This window comes from Anabrus simplex, chromosome 4 (assembly GCF_040414725.1).
Source record: "Anabrus simplex isolate iqAnaSimp1 chromosome 4, ASM4041472v1, whole genome shotgun sequence".
Lineage (NCBI taxonomy): Eukaryota > Metazoa > Arthropoda > Insecta > Orthoptera > Tettigoniidae > Anabrus > Anabrus simplex.
Genome location: NC_090268.1, coordinates 120,888,020 through 120,902,938, shown reverse-complemented (window position 1 = coordinate 120,902,938; position 14,919 = coordinate 120,888,020). Strand labels below are relative to the sequence as shown.

General features: G+C 41.2%; 1 protein-coding gene across 1 annotated transcript in view; it reads right to left on the bottom strand.

The window, feature by feature from the left end:
• Window positions 1-14,919, bottom strand: part of LOC136872485 (synaptic vesicle membrane protein VAT-1 homolog-like) — a 184,341-nt gene that overhangs the window by 64,476 nt on the left and 104,946 nt on the right. The gene's annotated exons all lie outside the window — the stretch shown is intronic.

Below are 14,919 nucleotides of genomic sequence, written 5' to 3'. Positions count from 1 at the left end.
CAATGTAGTTTACTATGCATTTGTATACTGAAGATTGCGGCAACAAAATATGCTTCGTCTAACTACAATGAAGGAGACAGATGGCGATTCATGAACGTCGGTCATCACTACAAATTATACTGGGGAAAGGTCATCCAACGGATATCAAACAAAATTAAGATATGGACTGAAAGACCAGCTAAGTTTGGCTGAAGGCCGGCGTTTTTAACGTTCGAACTATTCAGTCCAGCAAACCTTTTTCTATTAATAATTTCTTGAATATGCCATTCTCTATAAATGAATGTGTACTACGGCTTGAAGTCATGGTCCTAATGGACGGAAATACAGCAAAGTACGTTTCAATGTTACATTATCCACAGGATTAATATTTTATAAATTATTTCTTGAATGGTGAGCTAGTAGTTTAGTAACTACGAGACTAATTCTTTTGTAATTCTAATCACACAGGGCGGGGGTGGAAGAGGCATGGACATTTAAGACTCCCTACACCTCTCAAAGATATGGTCGGGGTCGAGAAAGACGAACAGTTTATGGAAGGAGATCGGATATGAAAGATTGAAGTGAAGAATGTGGAAGGAATATCAGTCACGGCAAGGGCCCTCGTGGTCGTCACACCACGCTTCTACGATGAGAACTTCTGATAGGTCGTAAGCTGTATCTGAAAGAATTAAAGTTGTTTGTCACTTCCTATAAAAGCCTGTTCGAAAGGAAGCTACTGAGAAGTTTCACCAAGATGATCATTAACAGTTCTCGGAAGAGCGATGGAGATAACATTAATAGACCGTCAGTTTCACTGACCCATCGCGCGGAAGTCCATGGGAAAAGCCTTGAGAATAACAAGCAACTGAAAACCCATTACTTCAGACTCAGACTGGGGTAATGCTCAAGATTTACACCAGTGGAGGTTTGATCTCTTTAATGAACAATTTAGTAAGGCTGTTGAAACAATCACTTAGGACGTGCGAGCAGGGATAGAACAGGATTTACAGAACCCTTGATTTTGCGAGGTATTTGAAACCTAAATCTCTAAATTTTTTCGGGCTAGATTAAATCACCAAGCAAATCCGTAAGTACGATTAGTCGAATTGTTTCTTTCACTTAATGGACTAGAGAATAACTGCACAATGCCCTCAGCATCACAGCCCTTCGCTTGTTCCCTGATATCCAGCAAGAGCAGAAACATTCCGGCGTCCTGTTTCCAGCGTTTTCTCTTTTGTTAGCTCCCCTCGTGGGTGTGGTCGTTTACAATTACACCCACGGTATCCCTTGCCTGTCGTAAGAGGCGACTCAGCTCGGAAGCGTGGGTTGGTGACCAGGGGGCCCTTAGCTGAACCCTGACATTGCTCTCACTTGCACCAGCCTCTTCACTTTCATCTATCCTATCCGACCTTCCTTGGTCAAGTCCTCTTTTCCGACCCCGACAGTATTCGGTTGCGAGTCCTATGGAGTCTTTAACGCCCTTCATTGTTCTCTTCCATTTTTCGAAGCATTTGATCCCTTCCATTTTTCTCTCTGATTAGTGTTACAGGATGGTTGATTAGTCTTCCTGTTATTAAAACAATATCACCGCCACCACCCTGTTTTGTTAGCATTTATTCGGTGATGAGGTAGTGTAGATCGTATTTTATTTTTAAAATGTAAATGTTGCATACGCCTAATTGACAAGGCTGTAATCTTTCACGTTTCTTGTCCGTAGTTTACGTGGAATGAATTTGTCTTAATGGCAGGCAGACTATGCAGAAAGCCTGCAGTCTAATAATTTCGAACTTTCAAAATAGGCGCAATGAGTCTGGTATGAAAACTAGCCTTTCCACGACTAAATGTCTAAGAAATCCAACAGAAGTTAATGTCAGACTGTGGATACAAAGCTAGAACAGGTAGAAAATTTCAAGTATTTAGGATGCGTGTTGTCCCAGGGTGGTAGTATAAGTGAGATTGAATCAAGGTGCAGTAAAGCTAATGCAGTGAGCTCGCAGTTGCCATCAACAGTATTCTGTAAGAAGGAAGTCGCCACCTAGACAAAAATATCTTTACATTGGTCTGTTTTCTGACAAACTTTGCTTCGCAGGAGTGAAAGAGTGGACTCACTGTGTCTTATTCGTAAGTCAGAAGTAGCGGACATGAAAGTAGCGAGAATGATTGCTAGTACAAACAGGTGGGAACAATGCCAGGAGGGTATTCTGTTAGAGGAGAAAGGATAAGTTAGGAATAAACTCTATAGATGAAATTTTACACATGAACTGGCTTCAATGATGGGAGTCATGTGAGGCGAATGGAGGATATGTTACTTAGGAGAATGGACTGTTATGGAGGATAAAAGAAATCGAGGGAGACCAAGACGATTGTTAGATAGTTTCTAACGATTTAAAGATAAGAGATATAGAACTGAGCGAGGCCACAGAACTAGCTACGAATAGGATTGTGGCCGCGGTCAGTAAACTCGCTGGCTTTCAGACTGAACGCTAAAAGGCATAACAGTCTATAATGAAGATGATAGATAACTTTCAGGCCTAATTTGTATGTTCATCGGAAGACATCATTTTAGGTAAAGAGTATTCCTCTTCATGGTAATGATTCCACGAGGAACGTTCACCAAGTACCTAACAGCTAAGGTAGAATGTTGAAAAAGTCCGAAAGTTCTGTTATGAACAGCGTGTATTGTACCAATTATAGCTGCATTTCATGGTAATAAGGGGTCGAAGGTAGAGAAGCACTCACCGCCTTCTGACCAGGGCAGCCGCGGTTCGAATCCGGGCCAATGAATTTTTCACGAAGTCGTTTCGGAACCCTGCTCTGACTGGTGTGCAGTGATGCCAATTTGGCGACGTTGTCGCAAAATCTAGCGACTTGACCATTGAAAAAGATCAAATTCAAACTGGCGACAGAACTGATTACTTACACCCATTAATACAATGTAATTGAGATTTGAACGTCCGAGTTTCACGAAACTTACCAAATATTCTGCCCATCTGGATATTGTTATTGTATTTGCCTTTAGGAACCAGCACTGTCTGACACAGAAGCGAAGGTACTTCCCCGATTACAAAACTAGGAAGAGTAACTTGTGGTTTTAGGAATGTTGTCGATGGCATTCAGGAAATAACCGTTTAAGCCAAAAGTTTATCTCTCTCTATATCCATATATAGTATATTTTAACAGCAAATTCCATGTTGCAGCCAGTCAGTGATCAGTAGCATTTGCGATTTGTAGTTTGATTGCGGTGGTGTTCAAAGTTGTTTTATAGTATCCGAAAAGAATAGCAACGATGGATGGCATACTAGCGTGGCTGGCGAATTACACAAGCCTTTTGCAAATACTATCATGCAGTTTTATACCTATGCTAAATTTACGAATAGAACAGAAGCTTAGTTGTAAGCCTTCCACTGAAGATTAATCACGAGTTGCCGAGGAAAGCTAATCACTGTTCGTTGTTCATTTATAACAGACCACCGAAGGGAGATTTGTAACTTCTTTGATTCCCTAGCAACCAAAAAGACCATCTAACAAAATGCACAAAAATAGTTAGGGAGATGTTTGGTCCTCAGTTAATAAGAAATTTACAGCTTTTAAAATAAAAACGTAAATTTAAAATATTAGAAATCTTTTGGTAAAATCTGCAAGAACGAGATTTTGACAAAGATAAGTATTTCAGCAACTTCTAGAGAGACATTTTCGGGTCTGTGAGTTATAAAAATATAAAAGCTTTAGAATTGAAATAATTTGTAGAAAACGAGTCTCATTTTAAAGAAGGATACATGTATCCATAAAGAGTGACCTGTGTATGATATTCCAAGAAGCAATGGTGTGGCCATCTTGAGGTACTAAAATCGCTGCGCCTGGCAACATGAAACTCCATCTTTAGGACTATATTTTGGTATGCATACATCAAATATATGAACATTTGTTACAATTTTTCGAAATCATTACGTGCTTACGCCTTATGAGTTTATTATTGATACAGAAAACGTTACATAGGTAACCAATATTAAATATGTACATTTGACTAGTCAAAACACTCTTCCCCTCCTCCCTCAAACTATTAGACATGAAATGAGAATTTTAACACACTTCGTAATTTAATGGACTAACTCTCGACTCGATGTCTACGGGGGGAGGGGGAGGTCGTCGTCGTCGATTGTGTAGGGTCCCTTGTTAGAAGTTTTGGCTTAAATTGAGAGGTGCAATCATAAAAAAATACCGAGATATCGTTTCGAATCCGTTCATGTTAACGAGGGTAGAAAAAAAATCAGTAATATATTTACAAAGATTCCCAGCATAGGAAGTCAAATGATCAAGAAGGTAACCAAGTTTCTCGGTATTTTGCTATTCCATAGAACATAAATGCATAAATAGAACTTTATTTTCAGAACTGTCAGGATTTTATCCTGCAGGTTGTCCTATTCAAACATTCTTAAATGACAGCGACCTCAACGGGGATCTAATTTATTTTTGGAATAAAAACTATTAATCGGATGTTGCCAAGGTCAGCACGGCCGCATGAAAAGTTTTAGTACGTTAGCATTCTATTTGGAAGACATTGCGTAACAAATTTAGTCAAATTTAGCCATTTCCATCAGCAACATTATATATATAATTTATGTATTTTTTCGCTTCTCCCTTAAGTTGCTAGACGTGATCAATTCACAGATAGGTACGCCTAAAATTGGTCTAGTTTGCAGATCTGAGAGATGATTGAAGCAGTACATGTACCAGAAATTTGGCTTTTAGGCATTAGCTCTGTCGTAGTTCATACTAAGGGTTCTCTGGTCGAAGCACTCTTCCTGACTAAGTATTTTAATCTCAGGTCGCGGTACAGATTTTATAACAGTTTAACAATAGTCTTAACCGAAAGTTGAGCATAAAGAGACAAATTTCTGTATGAACAAACTTCGTTGCATTTTAACAAAAGCGTGACGCCATACAGCGTTCTGCCATAAGCCGATTACCAAGCGAGGGCTGTCTCTGTTCTGCACTATATGATACGAACAACAGATTCCCAACACAATTGTTCTAAACAAGCAGCGATTTGCAGAAAGACGGCTGTAATCTCATCCATCATCCCAAAACTAAACCAGCCGTCACAAGGATTGTAAATCCTCATTAGGCATTGTGTCGAGGAGACATTTTATGGATGCGTGAAATTGGACATCGTTCCAACGAACTCCGAACATCGTGGCCTAAATAGGAAATTTGTGAAAGTCCTCTACAAATGTCACGTTGCGATTGTCTAAAGAAAACCTGTACGAGGAAGATTAAGACTGCTACTTATATCTGTATGCCAATGCTCTCCCATCTCTACATAGATCGCACCATCAATCATTCGCTTTACAATAATGCTGAACATTTGAACGTCCCGTCCTCCACATGGAACAAGATCATCTATCTTCCGACGAAAAGAAAGTGTTGGGCAAATGAAAGCAGGTAAATCTAGACCAGAAAGAATGCGAAAGTTTATACCCGCCAGAGTAATTTTATATTCAAATATGGAACTACAAATTTTATTCACCGTGACTACTATGCAGCCTCTAAATATTAAGCTTCCAGACACCAGAGAACGCAATAAATTGAATAATACGTAATTGTTTTCAACTAATAGAGATATTAAGCGGACCAATTCGCTACTAGTCAGATTGTTCCCGGGTACTTCTGAATGGACCAAATGTCAAGCCCCGTGACGCCCTGCCTGATTTCAAGATATTTTATTGGTTTTACGTCCGTACCCACATAAAGCCAACATATTTGAGCACCACCGGACTGAACAAGGGTGAAGCCCATCTTCGGCTCACTGCGCCAAGGAAAGGAGTAAGCTCACACAGGTCGAAAAAAGCTCGGAAATCTAAAACCATTTCGTCCCTTTCACCACCCATTACGATACCAGACCCTGCAAACAAATTTCTTTGCTTCTGGAGCCCCAGCTGGTGTTAGAATGCGAGGCCGGAGGGAAAGCTTTATTATCCTGTGAAAAACCTCTTAATAGGCTAATATCCCCTTAGAGGGAATGAATCCAGCTAACTTCTTCGGACTGGGTAACCTAACATGCTACTGTATATTACGACGTGGATTGGCTATATTTAACTTGGCGACCAGAACTGATCATCGTCGTCGTCGCCGCCGCCGCCGGGGCTCTGCTACCGAGTTGCAGACAAAGTGGTACCATCCAGGCGGCTTTCCCACCAAATCAGATTCAGATTGTGGTGCCACCTAGCAACGAAGGCAGAATTCTACTGGACGGTTCCGTCTAATTTTATTTCGTTCGGTGACACCGAGCGAGTCACCAGAGATCTTTAACAATGGCATGAAATGTCAAGATTTTCGGACAGGCCTTCATACACTACACCAGCCGGGATGAAACCCATGAACTTTGTATCGTTAGTCCAACGCAACCACTGAAGCAACGTCGCTACGCATACTGTTTGAAGTATATCTTGCAGTGTCTGTTCAATACTGTACGTTCCACTTTGCAGGCAGTGAAATACCTAGAGATGCTAGATCTTAGAATGTACCATATTCGAGCATTTATCCTTCTGTAGAGTTCTGCGATGGAAGTGCTTTTCGTATGGAATATATAAGCCGTTTCATTTTCTTGGTTTTTCAATTTAAATTCAATAAAGCTACTTAAAGGAAAATAGAAAACTGAAGTGACATTGAAGACATTTATATTGATTTGGACCTGCTTCCCCTTAAAATGTATCTACATGCATTTAGGAGCCAATATTCAATAAAATTTTGCCACTTGAATAAGTTTATTACAACATGAACTTTATATTGTTTTTATTTTCATTTATTATTCAAGATAATCGGGAGGGATGACCAAATTATTTAGGTCAGAACCTGCGCCATCCCCCGATTTCTTATACACGCGAATACAGTACCTAAATCTGGCTCTTTGGCTGAATGACCAGCACTGTACACCGATTTTTTTTTTCTTCTGCTATTTGCTTTACGTCGCACCGACACATGTCTTACGGCGTCTATGGGATAGGAAAGGCCTAGGAATTTGAAGGAAGCGGCCGTGGTCTTAAGGTACAGCCCCGGCATTTGTCTGGTGTGAAAAGGGGAAACCACGGAAAACCATCTTCAGGGCTGCGGAGAGTGGGGCACGAACCCACAATCTCCCGATTACTGGATACTGGCCGCACTTAAGCGACTGCAGCTATCGAGCTCGGTCTAGACCGATTCAGAAGGCCCGTGTTCGACTCCCTGTCCTGTCTGGGATTTTAACTTGTGCGGCTAATTCTTCAGCTCGGGGCTGAATTAGTCTTAACACACATTTATTTACATAAAACATATCACACACAAAAAACCAAGGAAACGCCTAACAGTGAAGGCATCCGGCCGTAAAATTGGTCTCTGTACAAAGAGCAGATCCTAGGCAAGAGAACTGAAGAGTATCGAGAAAGTCTCAAAAATTTAATTTCACTCTTCAGGTACATTTAGCATGTTTTATTCTTCTTCACATTATGAAACCTCAATAATGAATTTAAGGTAAGAACGACCTCCCAATGCTATCCATGTTAAATCAAGATTCCTGGTACACGTTTAGCAAGTGTACTTAAGCAATGCTCTAAATTTTTTTAAGGAAATTTTAATTACTTCTCTACAATACCAGTCAGCTCTGAGAAAACTGCAATATTTATTTCTTGAAAATTTGGACATTTTAAACCAAAATGTTTAGAAAACTTTTTATAAATTATTTTCTATTTTACTAACGGAAAACTCAATACCCTCTCCACCAGACAGCTATTTTTCAGTCAGATCTTTCAATTTGCGGAGCTCAAACCATGCGCTTCTGTGTATGACCAACAAAGGTTATTTCCTCAGTAAGGAGGGCGTGTTCAAATTCGAAGCTGTTCTAGTTTACTAGTAATAGGCATTTGTGACCCCTTGCAGAAAAGGGCTCAAAAGTCTAATGGAAGTTTTACAGCAGAGCTGAACTAAAGTGTCTGGAGTGGAAACATTGCATCTGTTTTTACCTCATGCGCTACCTATGGGTCTTATTAGAGTTACGCAGCAGTTAAGGAGTCTTCACCACTTGATGTGACAACTTTGTACTAGTTTTTTTTTAAAGCTGCTTTACGTCGCACCGACACAGATAGGTCTTATGGCGACGAAGGGGCAGGAAAGGGCTAGAAGTGGGAAGGAAGCAGTCTGCCTTATTTAAGGTACAGCTCTAATATTTGCCTGGTGTGAAAATGGGAAACTACGGAAAACCATCTTCAGGGCTGGCGACAGTGGGGCTCAAAACCACTATCTTCCGAATACTGGATACTGCCCACACTTAAGCGACTGCAGCTATCTAGCTCCGTCAATTGGTAAGAAAAGTAGCGAGATTAGTGAAAGCTATAATAGAGCTTTTCTCAAAACTGTTTTCTAATCAGTAAGTATCTTTTGAAGTACTGCATCTAGAAACGAACTCTTAAAATTCTCAGTTTTTTGTCAATTATAAAATCTCCGCGCAACGGGTCAGTTTATCTATTGGTTGGTGGGTTATAATACTCTTGGCGAAATTTAGGGTTTTCAAGACAATTCCGTTATACAAATAAAAACCTCAGCGTTAAGAATCTCGTTTTCGAACTTTTAGTCACATAACTAGGCCCCTCTTACCTTAACACTGATCAACATTTTACAGCATTTGGCCACCTTTCGCATTTAAAGCTACTGCGAAAATCTACCTTCATGAGCAAAGCAGTGGGAAAAAATCTTTACTCGGTTCAAATCTGACAGCTGATGGCAGAACTGTTGGGGACCCACTATACATCAGACAAGAGGGGTGTCCAAGCATACCTCTACATTTCATGAAAGTAGTTCAACATTTCAGACGAACACCCATTCAGGAGAGAGACTAATCTGTCATTTACGGTTACTGTTGGATTAATTCACAGCGCGTGTTTCGGAAAACAATCTCATCTTCGCCACAAACCAAATGAACTTTCTCGGTGCGAGATGAATGAAAGCTCTATTTACATTAGAATGTCCCACGCCCCTCACAGCTGTTCGCAATGCGCTTTAACAGATGTTCCAACAACGAGGGCGCCTCCCGTCTGTCGCTAACAGATGGGAAGTCCTTACGACGGCAACAGAAATAGCTTAACTGCTGTTGCTCAAATTTAGATCCTTCCCGGTGGAAGTTTAGAAAATCCTAACAAATGTATCCGTGCTTCGCTACGGTATTTTACATTGTATTCGGATTTCTCCGTAAATTACTGTAAAGGCAGCGAGTAAGATTGTATTAAATTGCATACCTCTTAGCGCTATCCTAGAAAGAAAACTAAGGACGCCATACGTTGTTTCCGATGTAAGGTAGGCATTGGGGAAGTTGAGGAAAATGGCAGGCCACACTTCCTACCGCCAATCGCAATCTAGCTCTGAATTCACTATAACGGCAGGTTCACTTTGCAACTGCCATTAAGAACAGAGTTTTCATTATAAAGACAGGCCATTTTTTCCTAATGCAAGTTCCAATCGAGTTCTAAAGATTCGATTATAATCTAGAAATGCAGCGCTATCTCAAGTATGAACAATCCAGATACAATAAGTCCTAGGACCAAAGTAGTTTCTCTCCAAATAGAACGGCGATTGTGCTGTGTTTTGTAATACAACTTACCGTTTAACCACGAATTATCCAAAAACCCAAGGTCTGCACCGTCATTAAAATGCATTCATATTTCGATATTTTCCTGGGCCAAAAGTTACATTTTTAACAGCTTGGAATTTTTCCTTAATGAAATAGAAGGCCAAGTTTCGGGATTAGCACTCATACATATGGAGTAATTAAGGAAGAACGTAATACAGTTAAGAAAGTTTAAATTAATAGAAAATGGGATTATAACCGAGGATAGCCGAATAGGACATGTGAATACAGAGTGGATGTATTGGAAAATCAAATGTACCTCAAACTGTCATGGTATGAGTTACGGATATAAGAAATCTGTAATAGGCGTAATTTAGCCGCAGGGATTGTTAGGTGCAGATGACTTTTGTTATTACTTAGGTTATTCGAGGACGCTTATTACCTCTATCGATATTCCGGCAATATCCTGCAGAATCGCCGATTGACGTATCTTTCTAAACCAAGGAACAACCACGAGTTTACAGGAATGATGAAATGGTAATACGTTACCTCCCTGCTGGCAAGAAGTCAGACGTTTCCATGGTAAACTGTAGGTTCGTTGTCTGTCACAATGCAGAGCATGATATCCGTAGAAAATAGCAATTTTCTCCGTCATTTGCACAGTAAGCAAAATTATGAACGTAACATATTTATAATGAAGAGACGTTTCACACCGACCACGGATTTTACACAAAATCAATAGAGTATCAATGGAGGGGAAACTGTTCTGGTTTTCCTATAAACCCCCGTCCATTCAAAGATTTTAAAATCATATGCAAATCAAAACCTTCTCCGGGATGAGTATACTTTAAATATGACGTTTGGTCGAGATCTATTGAGCAGTTTCGCTGTGATGGTGGAACAGACACGAAAAATAAAAACCACCGATACGTCTTTAGTGGACCTAACACTGATAAATATCTGAAAATGGGCAAAACGTACGGAATTACAGACAGCGGAACCCCTACAATTTTATAGATTTCAAAGCTTTAAGGATCTACACTTACAGAACAGCTTAATACCGACGGTTTATGGAAAAGGAAGAGGGAGAGGTTCAACTTGGGTGTGTGGTATGGCGACCACGGGTTTCCTAGCAGAGTGTGACTGCTAACACTAATGCCAGGCTTCTCGCTCTTTTCTATCCGACGTACCTTGGTAAATTTTCTCTCCCGACCCTGACCATATAATACCATATTTGAGAGGCCTAGACGTTGATTTTTCACATCTTCGTACCCCTTTCCTTCAATTTCGTTTGCCGATACCCTCGTTCTTCGAAGGGCTAGACCTCTTCAAAGTTTCTCTGTTAGAGAATGGTTGCCCATCTCTACGTCCTATTAAAACAGCCGCCGCCACCACCACCACCACCACCACCACCACAGTAAATCGAAATTAAGATTTGGCGTGGTAATTTAACGGAGTCTAGAAAATCTGTAGAAGTTACTGGATATTGCTGGTAAGGTCTTAAAGGCCCGGTCTAGAAAGCCACGGGAAACCGTCGCGACGAATACGCGTCGCCTCGTAATCTGTAGGCCTTCGGGCAGAGCAGGCCCAAGATCCACCAAGCGCCATGGGGTTCGGTTTGGTTCGGTTCTTTTCTTGCCTGAATGGTCGGTGCAGTGGCCTTCGGCTCAGAGGGTCCCCGTGTTAGATTCGCGACTGGGCCGGTGATTTTAACCGTGTATGCTTAATTTCTCTGGCTATGTGCTCTTTTTTCCTTTATACAGTCTACACAGAATAAATCACAGAAGCATAGCATAGATGATACCTACATCCCCTGCACGCAGGGTTGGGGTTAGAAAGGGCGCTCTGTTCTCAAACTGGACCAGCTCCACGCGAAGAGCAGACCCGATGCAATTGGAGAAACAGGCCAGGAAGAAGTGGTGTTGGAGTGCAGGAAAGAAAAAAAAACTGGAAGTAATTTAGTCCGAAAAGGTAAAACGAGGCTGAAAAGTCAGATTAGGGTATGGAGTTGTAGGCTGAACGCATTTTGATGGATAGTGGAGTAAGTAATTGCGTAGGGAAGTCTAACATTGACAACAGCTGCTACAGAAGAGTAAAATGCTTTGAGGATTTGGCGAAATCTGAATAGAGTATGGATCCAATGTATGGAATCCTGACCAGGATAACTTTATACAGCAACTGAAGTATCCACAAGAAAGCACGATCTGATCTGGGAAGACCTGGAAGTACGGAGAGGAAAGTTTCTTGACTAAGCGGTATGTTCCAAACCGTCGATAGAGAGATGGCGTGGAATGACAGACTAATACGCGTGAATGGCTCTTTTCAAGAAAGGGAGATGAAGTTTGAATTCAAGAGGACAAATGTTACATTTATAGGACGAGGAATAAGGGATTGGCACAGTTTAGTAACTGAAATGTAATGTTCGATACATTTTCAAGACATTTGTAAAACCTTTAAGAAAAGGCCAGGTGAATAATTTATAGGGAATCTGCCACCTGTGCGACAGCCCTAACTGCCGGTCATTGACGAGGACCGATGGTATACATCTTGAAACAGGACTTTCTCAGTGTTTTGGAGGGAAGTGAAACATTTTTCTTATGATATAGGAGGCTAAGGGCCTTATTACACAGGGCAGCCAGGTCGCGCAGCCACTCATCGGGCATGGACTGTTATGGATGTTATTGTTATTACACGAGGGCAGCCAGTCGCGCGACCACACTTAGTTGACCTTGAGGCTTCTCTACCCGGCAACCAATCTGGCGACCACTGGTGGTGGCTGGGTGTTGAAATATATGGGGCTTATTACACAAGGCATCCAAAGACCGGCAGCCACAGTTTACCGTAGTTACGTATAGCCACGTGCTACTGTGCATCGTTTTCTTGACGGCAAGTGGAAGTGCGCTATGGATAAAATAAGTGCTACTGCAAGTGCAGAGAAAGGAGAAAAGAAGAAACAGGAACAACTTTTGAAAGAGTTAAACGTTTATAGACTTGAAAGTGAACACTGAAGATTTCATCTGCGAAATAGAAAGACTCCCTCCAATTCGGAACAGTATAGCAATAAGCATGTAAAATTAAATACTTGGAACGAAATTATGTGTATATTCATACAAGACTTGAAAGAACGGCCTTTAGTTGAGAACCTCCGCAACTATTCCTTGCAAATAAGTTGCAATTTTTTACTTATTTCATTATGTATTACACTGTATTTAAGAAATAATGTCTCATTAAAAAAAAATATCAAGGTTATCAAGAAGCATTGCTTCGGCCTACTATAATTGTGAGACACCGTAACAAATTAGTGGGCTTTAATAGTTGCAATTACAACGAGCTGACTGATAATCTAAACTTTATTTATTGCAAATTTACATTTTCCTAACGTCTAGTCAACTAATAAACTAATCGAACTCACGAACACTCGTGTCTTTATCAATGGTCAAACAGACACGGAGCAACATGGAACTGTCTGGTTGCTCCACCAGTCGCTCTGCTCAAGACAGGTCGGGCAGCCATGGCTACGCGATATGGCCGCGCGACCTGGCTGCCCTGTGTAATAAGGCCCTAAGAATGCCTGAGGATTCAGTTGTTACATGGAGATGAGGCGGACCCAGTGTATTGCGTCATCAGGCACTACATCAAACCAAGACCAACTACAACATATAATATTGTAGTTGGTCTTGATCAAACTAGTCCATGGACTGACGACAGACTGGGGTTTAAAAATCCTTGATATGTCAAAATTTCTGCATTGATACATGAAACTTCCTTTAGAGGTTCACTGTTTTTTTCTTTTTATCCCGCACTGCACATGTGAAAACATATTGAAGGGTTAATCTGCTCACAAAGTGGTCTTTTGGGCTACATAAGAATTCGACCCAAGCTACATAAGAATTCGACCCAAGCGAGAATGACGACGTTCGGGATTTCCTTATGAAACTTCAATTTTACAGTAGCTTTTATTATTCAACCTCGGCAGTGTGACGAGCTCAGTGGGTCAGCTGCTGGGTTCCCACCCGGAAGGCTGAGGTTGGAAACCCGGTCGAGACTAATCTTCAATATCACGTCGCGTTAATATCCGGTGTTAAACCCTACAAAAAAAGATCCAGTTACTCCAGAAATACCTGGGATAAGCTGAAGAAAGTATTATACAACCCGGAAGATAAGTGGCTGCGGCCCGTCCTCAAAATGTGGGCAGTCTGCGCACCACAAACAGTGTCCTCAATCCAAAAAAAACCACACATTGAAGGTAACAAATTCTGAAGTATTCAGTGCGAGAGAAACTGAGAAGTACGAAAATAATCAAGAGGGAAACTGAAGAAAAATAAGATTTAAATGCATGAAACGCTAGATCCGCGAATAGGCACTATCAGCCGGTATGATTACGTTCGGAGTCCATTCAAAAGTCCTTCCCATCTCATACTTTAAACATTTTCAGACTATTTTTAAAAATTAACTATTTTAAAGGGACAAATTTTAATGAAAATTACTACGGAACATTAAGAAAAATTTACTAACGAAATATATTTTTGCTCGTTTCTTTACGTCGCACCGACACAGATAGGTCTTATGGCGACGAGGGGACAGGAAAGGCCTAGGAATGGGAAGGAAGCGGCCGTGGCCTTAAGGTAAAGCCCCAGCATTTTCCTGGAGTGAAAATGGGAAACCACGGAAAACCATCTACAGGGCTGCCGACAATGGGGTTCGAACCCACTATCTCCCAGATGAGAGCTCATAGTCGCACGCTCCTAACCGCACGACCAACTCGCCCAGTGCCAACAAAATAGGAATGAAAATATTCTTTGTAAATGGGGCCAAATTATTCATCAGGACGATGTCAAATTAGATGTTATTAGCGAAGGCCGATACCGAATTAGTAAAAAAAAAAACCGCAAAGCAAAGACATCTCCATACAGGCCATGAAGGCCACAAAGTAAGGTAAATGCTTGCACTACCCATAACCTCGGCACTTGTGGTACGTCCGGCCGCCTTTGCCCACAGGAATTAACCTGGTACTTATTTTTGGTGTAGGCCGAGTGAACCTCTGGACCATGTGCACCTCGGAAAGTAGAAATCTCGTTTAAGTTTTTCGACTTCCTGACAGGAAATCGAACACATGTCCTTCCGGGTGAACCGTGCATGCCTTTACCGCCTCGGCCAGACAGCCCCTGCCGAATTAGTAAACTCGGCTGTTTTGTAGGAACTATAATTCCGAACGAACGACTAGACTGGGATTTGAATCCCTGACTAAGGACACTGAGCACAAAGAGTTTCGCTCCGAAGTAACTATGGTAATTTGACACCCAAGGATTTAATTCCCGACTTGGGCAGTATCTCTTCGTTTTCTTACG